Genomic DNA, 16,071 nt, shown 5'->3' with positions numbered 1-16,071 from the left:
TCGCACTGTCAACAGAACCAAGGGGACAGAAGAAAGCTACAGGTCGTTTGAGACAAAAAAGAGTACAAAGGGTCCCAAAAGCTGGCAAGACGGCTCAGAAGGTGCTTGATGCGTGACAACCCTGAGTTCGGGGCTCAGGACCCACATGGCAGAGGAGACAACTGACTCCTGCAGGTTGGCCTCAGACCTCCACACATACACAGTGACACACGAGTGTTCTCACACCTACACACCACTATAAAAACTCAGAGCAGCCGGGCGGTGGTGGCGCACGCCTTTAATCCCAGCACTCGGGAGGCAGAGGCAGGCGGATCTCTGTGAGTTCGAGACCAGCCTGGTCTACAAGAGCTAGTTCCAGGACAGGCTCCAAAACCACAGAGAAACCCTGTCTCGAAAAGCAAAAAAAAAAAAAAAAAAAAAAAAAACTCAGAGCAAAATAACACTGCTCTGCGAGGTTACATGTCGCATCAGAGCCCTACGATGCTTCTAAAGCAAGTGCAGGTGAAACCTGTCCTTCCCTCAACCAAATTTTAGTGAGCCAGAAAGGAACCACAGTTACAGCTGCTGGAAGGGACCATGGCTTGTGCTTTTCCCGCAGGCCGGAAGGGACACAGAAAACAGCTGTCACTCAAAACATCTTGCTCCTCTCCTCCCAAGCAGTGGGGAAGTCTGACTCAGGCACGCACACACTTATAAACCGCCAGGACCAAATCAACAGAAAAGCAAAGCGCGGCGACCGCTTTGACGCGCCCCTGGACAGACTAATTCCACGCAGAGCAGTTTAAAGAAGGAGTAGTTTCTGTTTCTAGCTTCCAGGATTGGGAAAGCTTCCTCAGGGAGGAATAGGTATGTAATGACTATCCAAAATACAAAAGAGGGTGGAGCCTGGAGCCCCACCCTCCCAGGGCTTTCTAATCTCGGGCAACAATTGGAGAAGAACAATCCTCCCTTTGAGAATGTACAGTGGTGTCAGGCCCAGGACTTTGTCCACAAATTCCTTCCATACTTCAGATGGATCCCAGTTAAAATATGACAGGGAGATAAATGTGCACGGGTTTTCTGTGGAAGGGGGTGAGGCAGGAATGAAGGGCAAATGGTTACATAGCGGGGGAGGGGGAGAAGGACCAGAAATTCAGCAGGGCTCCAAGCCCCGACCTGCTCCCTCATTTCCCCATTCATTTGGCCATTCAGATAGGGGTTTAGTTAAGTCATTTTGGTAGGGGGATGGCGAAGAGGGAGAAAAAAGAAAAAGTAAAAAATAAAATGTTTAAAAGAACCTGTAGAAGTTACATTGGTTTTGAAAGGAGCCCATTTAAATTTTTTTATTTATTTGCACATGTACTTATTTAACTTAACGAGGATCAGGTTTCTTTTTCTTTTTTTCTTTCTCTGAAGCTTTGGAGCCTGTCCTGGAACTAGCTCTTGTAGACTAGGCTGGCCTCAAACTCGCAAAGAAAGAGCCACCTGCCTCTGCCTCCCGAGTGCTGTTGGGATTAAAGGCGTGAGCCACCGTTTTTTCTTTTTAAAATTACATTTATTGATTGATTGCATGTGTACGTGTGTGTAAGCAGGTGTGGAAGTCATCGGACAGCTTGTAGGAGTCACCTTCCACCCTCAGGGATCCAGAGTTCGAACTCCGAGCTTCAGGCTTGGCAGCTCCCTCCGAGACATCGCGCAGGCCTCTGTCACTGTTTTTATTCTTGCCAGCAATCTTTTTCATTGGACTTCTCAACAACCAGCGATTGCTTTTCTCGGTCAAAAGTACTGGCTGGTTATGTCACAACCTTCAGATTTTAAGTTGATAATACCTTTCCTCCTATTTATAGCTCTATATAATGGGCATGTCTCTATAGCTTGGACGCCTACCAAACAACACCCGTTGGGGTACGGGGGGAGGAGATAAGGGAGGAGCAGAGTGAGTGAGGGGAGGGGTAGAGGTGGAGGGAGGGAAGGAACAATACTAGCAAGAAGTGACTTTACAGGCGCCTTTTTGTTTACACGAAGAACATATTCAGGGCTGACCGGAATAATTAAAAATACTTGGAAACGCCTCCAGGTTCCGGGAGTGCACTCCGCTCGCGGTCCTCACCTGGGGGTCCAGGGAACAGGACCCCGGGTTGCGGAGAAGGATGGAGTCGAAGGATGTATGAGGACGCCTCAGGAGGAAACGCAAAGGCTAGGTTGGGCTGTCAGATTCTTGTTGGTTCTCTGTACTTTTTTGACCGCCCTCCCGCCCCGGCCCCGCCCTCGAATTTTCCCCGAGTGTGCAAGGCTGTCAAGCTGCAACACGCAGCCGCAGTGCGTTGTGCAAACGGTGTGGCGGGAGGGGATGGGCTGGGAGATGGGCTGGGAGAGAGTAGTGAAGGAGGTGGGGGAGGGAGGCACCACGTGATTTTCTGGAACGCTGCCTCCTGGCTTCTTTATTTCGATATGGCAGTAAACTAATTTCCTCTCTCCAGAACGAGTTGAGTGAATGGAGGAATTGAGTCGCGTTCCTCTGGAAAGGCTTTCCTTTGAATGTCGTGAAGGAATTTGCGTTTGATTTCCTTCCTCACACTGAAGAATCGCTCCCAGTTCAAATCGAATGATTTGCTTCTTTCTCTGTCTCAGAGACGCTTTCTAGACGGGATTCCCTTTCGAAAGAAAAGCTAAAAGTTGGTGTTTTTTTTTTTTTTTTTTTTTTTTTGGTCCTGCAAAGCATTTCTGAATGATGGAGGGACCAGAGAGCTTGAAAAGTCACTTTGACATACTCTGTCCCTTAGTGGAGTGACAGCCAGACTGCAGCAGAATCCCAGAATCCAGAGGTGCAGGAGATACTAAGTTCTCAGTCATCCTGAACTACATAACAGAGTTTGAAGCCAGCCTGGGCAGTATGAGACCCCGCCATAAACAAGAAAACGTTCAAAAGTCTAGAACGGAGGTAACGTAGTCCATGATGTCCAATGCACTTTCTTTCTCAAACTCATTCACAGAAATAAAGTCGCTTTAAAGACAGATAACCAACCTTTTTTTGTTTGTTGTTTATGTTTTTTTTTTTTCTTGGTTTTTCCAGAGCCCTGGCTGTCTTGAAACTAGCTCTGTAGACCAGGCTGGCCTCGAACTCACAGAGATCTTCCTGCCTCTGTTGGGCTTAAAGGTGTGTACTGCCACCACCCAGCCACGTTCTTTTCCTGACTTCTACAGAGCCAGCTGTGGTGGCCTATGCCCGTCATCCCAGAGGCAGAGCTAGGAGAATGGTGAGTTCAAGACCAACCTGAGTTACACAGCAAGCCCCTGTCTGAAGTACAAAACTTGCAAAGGGCAGGGAGGTGGGGTTGGTGGTAGTATTCTGGCTGTTAGGGTTCTTGGCTAACATGCAAGAATCCATGAGGAGATGGGAGTCAATCCTAGCACTTGGGAAGTAGAGGCAGGAGGATCAGAAGTCCAAGGTCATCCTCAGCTACACGGTGAGTTTATGGGCCCCTTAAGACCTGTCTTAATAAATAAGTAAATACATATGTATTGCATTCATACACACAGCCCTGCTGACTGGTGGCGGCGGTGTTTTCTCTGGTATGACTGGCCAGGACACTCTGGTTTGTGGAATGTCATTTTAATTCCATTTTGAAACAGGGATGTAGGCTGCGGTGGGTTGTGTGCCCGACCCACAGTGACTCAAAATGCCAACTACCCAGGTCTCTCAGTGCTTACTGTGGCATTTGACCGCATCCTCAGCTTGTCTCAGGAGCTCCCAAATGATCACTGCGGAGGCTTCTCGGGTACAGCCTCAAACTGTGCTGGGTTCGTTCTCAGCAGTTCAAGGCAGCATTTTCTAGTCCAAAAGTTTAACGTGGCTCACGAGACGGTGCTCTTCCCCTCCTCGCAGGCTTTATTGTTCTGTTAGGTCTTTTTGATTTTTCAGGTGACGCCAAAGATGGGCTTCTTTCTTGGTTCAGAATGTCTTATTAGATCAAGAGCAGGGATTGTATGGTCAAACGGAGTCCTGTGGAAATGTCATGTCTGAATGAGCTTTGGAATACCATCTTGTGTGTCATATTCTTTCATAAGAGAGGTGGGTGAAATGAAACAGTTTAGTGGTCTTAAATTATTTTTTTTTTTTAGTGGTCTTAAATTATTAATTTACTTCAAAAATGTATTTTATTTCTATTTATGTGCATTTGTGTATGCGGCAGAGCACATCTGTGTCTCAGCAGATGTGGGAAGACTGTGGGGAGGGGGACGACTCTGGAACCAGAATTACTGAGGTCGAGATTATCTTTCTATTAAATTTTCATTTGTGTGTGTGTGTGAACTCACTACGTCGTGGTTGGATATCCTTCCTCTATTTCCTGACCACTGGGATTACAGATGTCCTCTACTGTGGCTGGTTTATGTGGCACTGGGGATGCAACCTGGGGCAGGCACTCCACAATTGAGCAACATCCCCAGCCCAAGAAAGGAAATATTTTATATTTTACTTTTTGTTGCTTTAGACTCTCTTGGGCAGATGTGTTTCACCTGCCCGCTGTTGTGGCTCCACATCTGTCTCTTAGAAATGACACAGGTTGGACTATATTTCACTGCTGGACAAGATTATGCAGGGATTAGGCAGGCTCAGTCTATAAAACCTGGAAAGTATTTTAGCAGGGTCATGGTGGCACACACCTTTAATCCTGGCACTGGGTAGGCAGATGCAGATGGGTCTCTGTGAGTTCAAGGCCAGCCTGGCCTGAATAGGGAGTCTCAAGATAGTCAGGGCTATGCAATGAGACCTCATCTAAACCAGGCAACCAAACGAACGTCATAGTACAGGTACATGAATGTAGCTAGATTGTGCTTACTGCAGCCTCACACAAACGTGTTTTCCTAATTTAAAAAATGTGAAAGTATTGGGGGCTGGAGAAATGGCTCAGAGGTTAAGAGCACTGGCTGCTCTTCCAGAGGTCCTGAGTTCAATTCCCAGCAACCACATGGTGGCTCACAACCATCTGTACTGAGATCTGGCGCCCTCCTCTGGCGTGTGGGCGTACATCGAGGCAGAATGTTGAATATATAATAAATAAATCTTTAAAAAAAAAATGTGAAGGTACATGTGTGTGCGCGCGCGCGTGTGTGTGTGTGTGTGTGTACGCGCGCGCGCGCGTGTGAGAGAGAATCGAGTGGAGGTCAGAGCACCACTTGGGGGGGTCAGTTCTTTCTTTCTACCATGTGAGTCCTGGGGATTGAGTTCTGTTCAAGAGAATGGAAGTTAGCCGGGCGGTGGTGGCGCACGCCTTTAATCCCAGCACTTGGGAGGCAGAGGCAGGTGAATCTCTGTGAGTTCGAGACCAGCCTGGTCTACAGAGCTAGTTCCAGGACAGGCTCCAAAGCCATAGAGAAACCCTGTCTCGAAAAACCAAAAAAAAAAAAAAAAAAAAAGAGAATGGAAGTCCATGGCATTACAGCGTGTGCCACTCACCATGTTGGTGCTGCCTGCCGCTTTGGCCTTAAACGTCTGCCCCATGAAGAGAAGATTTCCATCTTCACTCTGTGTTTGGAACCACATCCGAAAGAGCTGTGGCACACTTGTAGCCGCAGCACTCAGGAGGGAGAGGTGGAGGGCCAGCAGTTCTAGGTCATCTTCAGGTACAGAGAGGGTTGGAGGCTCGCCTGGGCTCCCGGAGATCCTGTTTGAAAAGCAAACAATCAAGCAACAAACCAACCAAACAAACAAAAACCCTAGAAAATGCAAGTAAGGGGCTGGAGAGATGACTCAGAAGCCAGGAGTTCTTCCTGCTTTTGCAGAGGACCCAGGTTCAGTTCCCAGCACCCACAGTGAGCTGTCCTCACAACTGTCTGTAACTCCAGTCGCACAGGATCCAGTACCCTTTTCTGGACCCCATGGGTTAGGCACACAGGGGCATGTACACATGTAATACCCATAAAATGAAATCTTCCCCCTCCCCCCGAGACAGAGTTTCTCTGTGTAACAGCCCTGTCCTGGAACTAGCTCTCTAGACCTGGCTGACTTCAAACTCACAGAGATCTGCCTGCCTCTGCCTCCTGGGTACTGGGTTTAAAGACATTTGCCACCACCAGTCATAATAGCAATATAAAAATTTCTTATTGACGGCCTAGTAAGATAAAGGTAAATTCGCCTCACAAGCCTGATAATCCTTGGAACTCACAGAAAAGGGAGGAGAAGACAACGGAGGCACAGATCGGCCTCTCAGTTCCACATCTGGGCTATGGCACATTTATACACAAGCACATACACTAATAATAATAATACATTGTTTTGTTTTGTTTTAAGAAAAAGACTTGGTGAATGAATGATGCAGCCTGTATCACCTGCTTCCCTTGCAGTCACGATGCAGGGAGAAACTGAGACAGCTAAATAATTCAGGCTCAAGATCAGTTTCTTGTGTATTTGTGGGACAGCAGTTTGACTGCATTTATCGCTGTCCTTAAGAACCTTTGGACAGAGCCGGGCGGTGGTGGCGCACGCCTTTAATCCCAGCACTTGGGAGGCAGAGGCAGGTGGATCTCTGTGAGTTCGAGACCAGCCTGGTCTACAGAGCTAGTTCCAGGACAGGCTCCAATGCCAAGAGAAACCCTGTCTCGAAAAACCAAAAAAAAAAAAAAAAAAAAAAAAAAGAACCTTTGGACAGTGTTTTGCCTCAGGCACCCTGGAGTGTGGCATGAAGTTGGTGCCTCTCCAAAGTCCAAACAATGTCTGCTTTATCCATCCAAGTTATTGGGTAATTCCTTGAAAAGCAGGGGGGCAGGCATTGTTTACTGTTACGAACTGCTCAAACAACATTTTCAAGTCTTTCTCTGGTCTGGGGTGTGTGACTTAGCAGTGAGCAGCTTGCCTAGCATGGGTGAGGCCCTGGCTTGGATCCCATGCACTGTAAAACATAAAAATACAGGTGTTTTCTTGAAGCAGAGTCAGGGTTAATGACAAAGAACTGATCTGTGTTCTTAGGTTGAACATAAAGCTGCATTGAGCCAGGCAGGCATGGGGGCACACGTCTGGGGGCCTCGTACTCAGAAGCTGGAAGCTGGGGGGAGTCAAGAGTTGGCTACCTGAGACCCACAGAGAAACCCTGTCTCGAAAAACCAAAAAACAAAAACAACAACAACAACAAAAATGGAGTCGGGCGGTGGTGGCACACGCCTTTAATCCCAGCACTCGGGAGGCAGAGGCAGGTGGATCTCTGTGAGTTTGAGACCAGCCTGGTCTATGGACTAAACAAAACCTCTGGGCTCACCGTCTAACTTCTGAGTGCCGGCAGTGGAGGTGCCAAGAGCATAGGATGAATAGATGTGATGAGCGTGCGTGTGGGCTGTCGGAGGAAGTGGGCATGCCCCCGTGTTGGCGCAGGGTGCTGTTCACATCAAAGGCCTCGGCTCACTGCGGTGGGCTGTTGTAAACCAGGCTCTGGTGCCCTCCACCTGGGAAACTGAAGTCCAGTTGAGCACAGAGAGCCTCGCCATGAAATAAGGCATGAGGATGGCTGCCCAGGGAGCCTTTGCTCGGGGCCTCCCCTGAACTACCTTCCTCCCAGCTTTTCAGGTTTAGTGTCTGAGCCTCGACTCAGAGGACCTCGTCCTAATCCTTGTCTTCTGCTCACTACTGTGTGACTTTGAACAACTTCTCTGGACTCCCACTTTCTCAACTGTATAATGAACAAGCTTGTAGGGCTTTCGTTCTTGTAATATATATATATATTTTACTTTATGTGTATGAGCGTATGGCCTGCGTGTGTATATTGTGTGCTTACTGCTCAGGGAGGTCAGAAGAAAGTGTTGTATTCCCTGCAGATGGGGTTATCGAACCTGGGCCCTCTGTAAGAGCAAGGAATGCTTTTCGGGTATTTTGTTTTGTTTTGTTTTCCGAGACAGGGTTTCTCTGCATAGCTTTGGAGCCTGTCCTGGAACTTGCTCTGTAGACCAGGCTGGTCTCAGATTCACAGAGATCTGCCAGTCTCTGCTTCCTGAGTGCTGGGGTTAAAGGCGTGCGCCACCACCACCCAGCTGCAACAAGTATTCTGAATTACTGAGCCATCCCTATGGCTCAGTTCTTGTAATATTTAAAATATTAGTTTTAAATTTTTGATTATGTGTATATGGGTGTGTCTGTGTGTGGGCATGTGCACTTTAGGGCCATACCCTCAGAGGCCAGATCCAGAGGACATGAGATCTCTTGAACTTACTTACATCTGTCTGATTCCCTTAAGTCAGCGTCTCAAGGACCTGGAGCTAGGCTGGTGGTCCTCCTGTCTACACTCCTCACCACCCTGGGTCATAGGTGCAGAAGCCACATCTGACTCTTTAGCACGAATTCTGGGGATTTGAACTGAGGTCCTCATGCTTGCATTTATTCCCTGAAACATCTCCCCATTTGCTTTTTGGCTTTTTGGATAGGGTTTAGCCATCTAGGGCAGGCTGGCCTCAATCTTGTGCCCCCAAGTGCTAGGATCACAAACAAGTGTCACCACACCCCACCTGCTCTGGGGTTGTTTTAATCAAGTTTAATCAAGATTACCATCACCATAAGAATAGTGATGTTTGTATAGCACTGATTATTACAGGTTCTGGACTTTGACCCAAACTCACAGGTCAAAATCTAATCTCCTGTGTGCTTGTAGGGCCTTTGGGAGGCAGTAGGTCATAGGAGTGGGATCTCCTGAAAGGGTATGAAAATGCACTCTTATAAGACAGACTGTCATGTTGACCCCTGCCTGCAATCCCAGCATTTGGGGAGGTAGAGGCAAAAAGCACCAGGAATTCAACACCATACTTGGCTACATAGTGTGTTTGAGGCCAGCCTGGCCTACAGAAGATTCTATCTCAAGAAGACAATGAAGGAGAGGAGGAGGGGCGGGAGAAGGAGGCCAAGAGAACTCATTTGCTTTTTTACTACCCAGTGGAGATACAAGACATCAGCTGGCTGCAGCCTGGACGAGGGTTCTCAAGGATGCTCCCACGCTGGTCTTGTGTTTTCATCCTCCCTGGTGGGAAGAAACAGATGCATGTTAGTGGAGGCCCCCGGTCTATGGTAAGATATCAGTTTGAGCCAAGGTAGGGCGTTTTATGTCTCAGATAATTCCCCACTTCAGCCGTCACTTCCAGAATCCATCGAGGTATGTGAGTTCAGTCTGGAGACAGACCCTGCCCATGTAATAAAGCAGGTTCGCGTGGAAAGATGGCGTGTACCCCTGCACACCTCCCCTCTCATCTCCTCTTTCTCTTCTTCCTCTCTCCCCCTCCCCTCAGTCCGTCCCTGCCTTTTCCTTTATGTAGCAATCTGTCCACACTCCTGTCTAGGACACAGTGGGAAACGAATGAAAGAACAGCTATGGATTAGTAGGAATATAAAAATATATATAAGGGGTCAGAGAGGCGGCTCAGTCAGTGGTTAAGTGTACCGGATGCTCTTGGAGAGGACCCAGCTTGGGTTCCCTGCACCCTCATGGCACCACACACCTATCTGTAATGCCAGTTCCAGGGGATCTAACATTTCTGGCCTCTGTTGGCGTCAGACACACATATGGTTCACATACAAACATTCAGGCAAAACATTTGTTTTTTTTTTTTCTTTTTTTTTTTTTAATATTTATTTATTATGTATACAATATTCTGTCTGCGTGTATGCCTGAAGGCCAGAAGAGGGCACCAGACCTCATTACAGATGGTTGTGAGCCACCATGTGGTTGCTGGGAATTGAACTCAGGACCTTTGGAAGAGCAGGCAATGCTCTTAACCTCTGAGCCATCTCTCCAGCCCCCAGGCAAAACATTTGTACACATAAAAATAAAACTTACTGCCGGGCGGTGGTGGTGCACGTCTTTAATCCCAGCACTCGGGAGGCAGAGGCAGGCGGATCTCTATGAGTTCGAGGCCAGCCTGGTCTACAAGAGCTAGTTCCAGGATAGGCTCCAAAGCTACAGAAAAACCCTGTCTCAAAAAAACAAAAACAACAACAACAACAAAAAACAAAAAACAAAAAACTTACTGACAAATTATTATGTTTATTTGTGTTTGTATTTGTGTTTGTGATGGGGCATGTGCGGAGGTCTGAGGTCAACTTGTAGGAGTCGGCTGCCTCCTTCCACCCTGTGGGTTCCAGAGAAAGGAGCCAGCTCAGGTCACCAGGTTCGGCTGCAAGCGTCTTTACCTGCTGAGCTATTTTGCAGGTCCTCAATCATTTTCCTACTCATGCTTGTGGTTATGTGTAGATGTGGCTTCAGGTGTGAGTCTCACAGGACTGAGGACCTGGTGAGTAGCTCTAGCCAGGGAGAAAAAAGAAAAAAGATGCTTTGTACTGGGCCGTAGAGCCACAAGCGAGTGGCCGGTACAGACAGCACACCCTGAGTGAGAGGAAACCTCAGCCGGGGCTGCCACTTGGTGTGAGTCGATGCGGTAAGGGAGCTGAGAAAGTTGTAATTCAATTCTTTTTTTCCCCCCTGCATTTTTAGAGACTGGTTTTCTCTGTGTAGCCTTGGCTATCTTTGCACTTGGCACTCACTCTGTAGATCAGGTTAGTCTCCAACTCACAGAGATCCGCTTGCCTCTGCCTCCTGAGTGCTGGGATTAAAGGCCTGTGCCACCAAGTCTGGCTATAATTATTAATTATAAGAATAAATATACTAATAAATCTTACTAATAGATCTTTTTTTTTTCAGTCCCACTGTGCATTCAAGTTGTTTCTGGGCTTCATGAGGCTTAGTTTAAAACAACAGAGTTCAACTTTTTTTTTTTTTGGTTTTTAGAGACAAGGTTTCTCTGTGGTTTTGGAGCCTGTCCTGGAACTAGCTCTTGTAGACTAGACCAGGCTGGTCTCGAACTCACAGAGATCCGCCTGCCTCTGCCTCCCAAGTGCTGGGATTAAAGGCGTGCGCCACCACCAACAGAGTTCAACTTTAAAGGAAAACACAAAGAAAATGAAAATCATCTGAGATTCTGTCTCCTAGACTATGTCTCTGCATCTTACTGGATGTCCTGCCACACTTTTCAAATATGTTTCTTTAATTCTTCTTCTTTTCTTTGACTTGGTTGGGGATACAAGCTAGTTAGTAGAGTATACATAGCTAGTTTTAGGTCAGCCTGGTCCACGCAGTGAGACCCTGTTTTTTTTTTTTTTTTTTTTAAAAAAGATCTTTAAGTTTTCTGTCATGGTAGCATACACCTTTTTAAAAAATTAATTGATTAATTTTTAGGTGCATTGGTGTTTTTGCCATAGGTATCAGGTTCTCTGAAACTGGAGCCACAGACAGGTGTGAGCTGCCATGTGGGTGCTAGGGACTGAACTCGGGGCCTTTGGAAGAACAGTCAGTGTTCTTAATCCTTGAGCCATCTCTCTGGCCTCATAGCATGCACCTTTAATCTTAGACTGGGGGCAGAGGAAGACAGACCTCTCTGTGTCTGAGGTTAGCCTGGTCTATATAGTGAGTTCCAGGATAGCCAAGGCTATACAGTGAAACCTTGTCTCAAAATAGCACCTCCCAATTTAAAAAATATTACATTTATTTCTTTTTTCTTTTTTTTTTTTTTAAATATTTTATTTATTATGTATACAATATTTTGTCTGTGTGTATGTCTGTAGGCCAGAAGAGGGCACCAGACCTCATTACAGATGGTTGTGAGCCACCATGTGGTTGCTGGGAATTGAACTCAGGACCTTTGGAAGAGCAGGCAATGCTCTTAACCACTGAGCCATCTCTCCAGCCCCTACATTTATTTCTTTATATGTATGGGATTTTTGCCTGCATGCAAGCTTGTGCACCACGTGTGTGTCTGGTGCCCAGGATGGCCTAAAGAGTTCAGATCCCCTAGAACTGGAATCGCAGGTGGCTGTGAATGGGAGCTGGGAACCAAGTCCAGGTTCTCTGTGAGGGCAGCCAGTGCCCCTAACTACGGAGCCATCTCTCAGTACTTACAAAGTCTTATTAATGGGTGGCGAGGTGGCCAAGCCTCATGACCTGAGTTTGATAACCAGGACAACACCAATCCCTCGTGTTGCCTTCTGACCTCCACACACAGGGCAAGGCACGTGCACACCACCACCTCATACTCTTTCCCCCCACATTTGTATGTGTGTGCATGCTCCACAGCACATGTGGGGAGGTCAGAAGGTAAGTTGGTGGAGTCCTTTTTTTTATTCCACCTAGATAGGGCTTCCAAGGATTGAACTCGGGTTCTGAAGCTGAGCCGCCATTCGGCACTTCACTTACAAACACAATCATTACCTGCCGAACTGTGTGCTTCCGTACAGACCTTTCTTCTGTGCTAACCGACATGGCTCAACATGATCTTTGCAAGTAGCTGTAGAGTCCTGGTGGGCGGGGCTTAGTTTATGTGAACTTTTCACTGGCTTTGAGGGACAGCCAGGTTGTGTGCAGTTGACATTCCCACTTGTGCTCCGTGCCAGCATCCTGTGTGCTTAGGTCCTCACAACTGAGAGACGTTTTTGTAAGGTAAATCCCAAACGGTAAGGCAGATACACTAAGGTGCTCCCCTATCCTAGCCAGGTATGCTGGCACACCCCTCTAATCCCAGCACCCAGGAGACAGAGGGAGGAGGATCAAGAGTTCCGATTACACAGTGAGTTAGGGGCCAGGCTGTCTCGACACCAAACAGCAAGAGGAGGGAGCACAGAGACAGGGGGATGCTTGCTGGAATGTAGCAAGATTCAAGTTCGGTTCCCAGCACCTACATCAGGTGGCTCACAACCGCTTGTAATTCTAGCTCCAACTGGCACTACACGTACATGTATACAGACACACACACACACACACGTACACACACATACATGTGTGCATGCCCACGTATACCCCCCACAGATACATCCAATTAAAAACTAAAAATTTTAGCCAGGCGGTGGTGGCGCACGCCTTTAATCCCAGCACTCGGGAGGCAGAGGCAGGCGGATCTCTGTGAGTTCGAGACCAGTCTGGTGTACAAGAGCTAGTTCCAGGACAGGCTCCAAAGCCACAGAGAAACCCTGTCTCGAAAAACCAAAAAAAAAAAAAAAAAAAAAAAAAAGCCGGGCGGTGGTGGCGCATGCCTTTAATCCCAGCACTCGGGAGGCAGAGGGAACTTTTTTAAAAAGGGAACTTTTAAAAAAGATTTTTGGTATTAAAAAAAAAAAAGACCTTAAAATTGGCTGTCCTGGAATTCACTCTGTAGACCAGGCTGGTTTCCAACTCAGAGATCCTCCTGAGTGTTGGGATTAAGGGCGTGTACTACCACTAACCGGTTAAAAAAGCTTTTTAAAAAAGACAAAAGCAACATTTACCTTTCTCCTACTTGGTTCTGTCTGGACAATGAGACTAAATTATCCTCACTCTGCATGTGAGTACTTTTATTTACTCGGCTATTGGTTTTGAGACTGAGTGTCTCCAGAAACTCGGGCTAGCCTGCAACTCCCTGTGCAGCGGGGCGGACTTGATCTCCTGGCCTTCCTTCCTTCCTCCCTTTGGTGGGGTAGTGCTAGGGACAGAACCCAGGCCTCCTGCATGCCAGGCCTGGGTTCTGCCTACTGAGCTACACTCCCCCAGCGCTCACATCACCGCTCAGGAAGAAGAGTGTCTCGAGCACAGCAGATGGTTTAGTTTTCCCCGCTTTGCCCACGTTACCCTCGAAGAGAGATGTAGATCTGAGTTCGGTGTGACCTGTGACCTGGAGGTAAAATCTGGCTTCAGCACTAGAACAGAGACACAGAAGAAGCCTTCTTTTCCAGCTCTTCGGACATCACGAGTCCAGGAGATTTAAGATTTAAACGTGTGACGCATAATGAACGGCCTGCTCCTTCAGGAGACGATAGTGCCTTCCCAAGTTTCCTAATTCTTTCAAGGTCCTGTATTTCTTTCTTTTTTTCTTTTCTTCTTTGTTTTGGCTTTGTTTTGTTTTGTTTTGAGACAGGATTTCTCTGTGTAACAGCCCTAGCTGTCCTGGAACTAAGCTCTTTTAGACCAGGCTGGCCTCGAATACACAATACCACCTGCCTCTGCCTCCCAAGTGCTGGGATTAAAGGCGTGCACCACTACCACCTGGCTCAAATTCCTGTATATCTTAATAAGGCCAAATGAATGGGGTTCAGAGCTGTGTTCTGCACAGACAAGAGCATGCTAAACAGCCCTGATTCTCAGGAAGCAGTAGACATTCAGTTCAAACAAATAAGCAAAAACCAGTTGCTAGGCGTGGTGGCTCATTCATGCTTTTAATCTCAGTCAGGTTATCCAATGAGACTCCATCTAAAGAGAGAGAGGGAGAGGGAGGAGAGAGAGAGAGAAAGAAAGAGAGAGAGAGAAATTGTGAACCAGTGTAGGTTCCTGAGGTGTCTTAACCAGTAAAGGCACGGGCTACCATGCCTGATGTCCTGAACTGAGTTTGAGCCCCAGGACCCATACTATAGAAAGGTGTGCCCTTACTTCCACACTCAGGCTGGTGGCATGCTCACATACACACACACACACACACCGAGAAAATACAAATAAATGAGTTGAGACAGGTGTGTATATGTACGAGAGTATGTGTGTGCAAGAATGTTATTAAGTGTGTGTGAGAGAGTTACTGTGTGTGTGAGAGTTACTGAGTGTGTGTGTGTGAGTTACTGAATGTGTGTGTGAGAGAGAGTGTTACTGAGTGTGTGTGTGTGTGTATTAGTCGAAAGCCCAAGGTAGAGGTGTATTCACACTTGTAATCCAAGTATTTGGGAGAGTGAAAAGGAGGAATCAGGAATTCATGGCTAACTCTAGTTTTAGAGCAAGTTTGACACTAACCTGGACAACATCCCACGCACATGCGCACGCGCGCGCGCACACACACACACACACACACACACACACACACGCACGCACACCACCCAAATTGAATAAGCTAAAAAGCACTTCACAGCTTTATCAGCCACAATGAATGTAACGAGACAGAATTATTCAGTGACAATTAATAGGTAAGCTGTGGTATGGAGCATGCTTTAAATAACCCCAGGCTTTGCAAAAGCCTGGACGGCAAGCCAAGGGCTCCGGGCGCCTTCTCAGGTTTGGTTCACCTGAGCCGGTATTTAAACACTTTGAAAACAGTGCTCGGCATCTCTAACGGAAGCTCCGGTTTCTGGCTTTCCTTGACAAAACGGATGTCCTTCGACCCACGCAGAGTCCAAACCCCAATCTCTGTGGCTGTGGAGGGGCTCGGTGTGGACGAACTGCCTGGCCCGGTGCACTGCCACACCCACCTGTGAGGCCAGGGCACACCTGGCTGCCCGCCCCCTTACCTGTTTGGCCCCAGTAGGTGTTTAGACTTCGCCACACCCTTTTCAAGTTGGAAGCGTGTGCCGGGGCAGGTCTCTTTATGGCAGGCTATTCCTGCCGCGCAGAGAAGCTGGCCTGTTCTCCCTTCCAGTTTTTTGAGACCTGAGAGCTTGTACTTTGTTCTTTGTGTTCAGAAAACCAGCCAGGAGAGGAGTCTCTCTCCTGCGAGTTGGTGCCATCAGGGACATTGAAATCCTGGCTCCCGAGCACATGGGGTGGGGGAGGGGAAGAATGGCAGCCAGGAAGAGGGGAGGGTGTGGGGATTAGGGAGTAGCCGAAACACAAGTACTCACCACATTTTTATGTTCTTTTTGGGGAAAAAACAAACCTCGATTCGACTGCTTGTACTCATTTAGTTTTTTAAGTGTCCCCTTTCTGTGTAGAATTAAACACCAGGACGTAGTTTTGCTGCTGTTAGAATAGCAGACGTTACAGACGTGGCAGATTCTCTCTTAGATAAACACAGGGCTCAGTTTTCTTCTCCAGCCGTAGGTGCTGGCACCAGAGTCTGCACTTTCCTGCTGTAATCCTACCAAACTCTGAATTTTGCCTTTATGAAGAACGCACACACACACCCATTATTATTTAGTTTGATTGTATGCTAGCCTCATGCTCTGCATTCTAATTTAAATGGAACCGCGCAGGAAAAAATGCAAATCCCCTCCATTCAAATCCAAAAGAAAATAAATAGATTTTTCTATGGCCTAAAGGATCTATTCAATACCAAATCATTTATCTTTTCAGGAAACATGGCTTATATGTCCCATAAGCTGGAGTGCTGTCTTTATTGTCTTCA

General features: G+C 47.3%; 1 long non-coding RNA gene across 2 annotated transcripts; it reads right to left on the bottom strand.

Moving 5' to 3' along the window:
• Positions 1 to 3,536: 3,536 nt before the first annotated feature.
• On the bottom strand, positions 3,537 to 15,483 carry LOC130881989 (uncharacterized). Of its 2 annotated transcripts, none has more exons than XR_009057762.1 (4): positions 15,239 to 15,483; positions 8,888 to 8,975; positions 5,438 to 5,645; positions 3,537 to 4,037 (listed from the first exon to the last, which is right to left on the bottom strand). It is a non-coding gene; the product is annotated as an uncharacterized LOC130881989 (long non-coding RNA). The 2 variants fall into 2 exon arrangements; XR_009057763.1 differs by having other exon boundaries at positions 3,537 to 3,982.
• Positions 15,484 to 16,071: the final 588 nt, after the last annotated feature.

This window comes from Chionomys nivalis, chromosome 9, assembly GCF_950005125.1.
Source record: "Chionomys nivalis chromosome 9, mChiNiv1.1, whole genome shotgun sequence".
Taxonomy (NCBI): domain Eukaryota; kingdom Metazoa; phylum Chordata; class Mammalia; order Rodentia; family Cricetidae; genus Chionomys; species Chionomys nivalis.
Note: the sequence above shows the minus strand (reverse complement) of the source record. Positions and strands in the feature narration are given on the sequence as shown.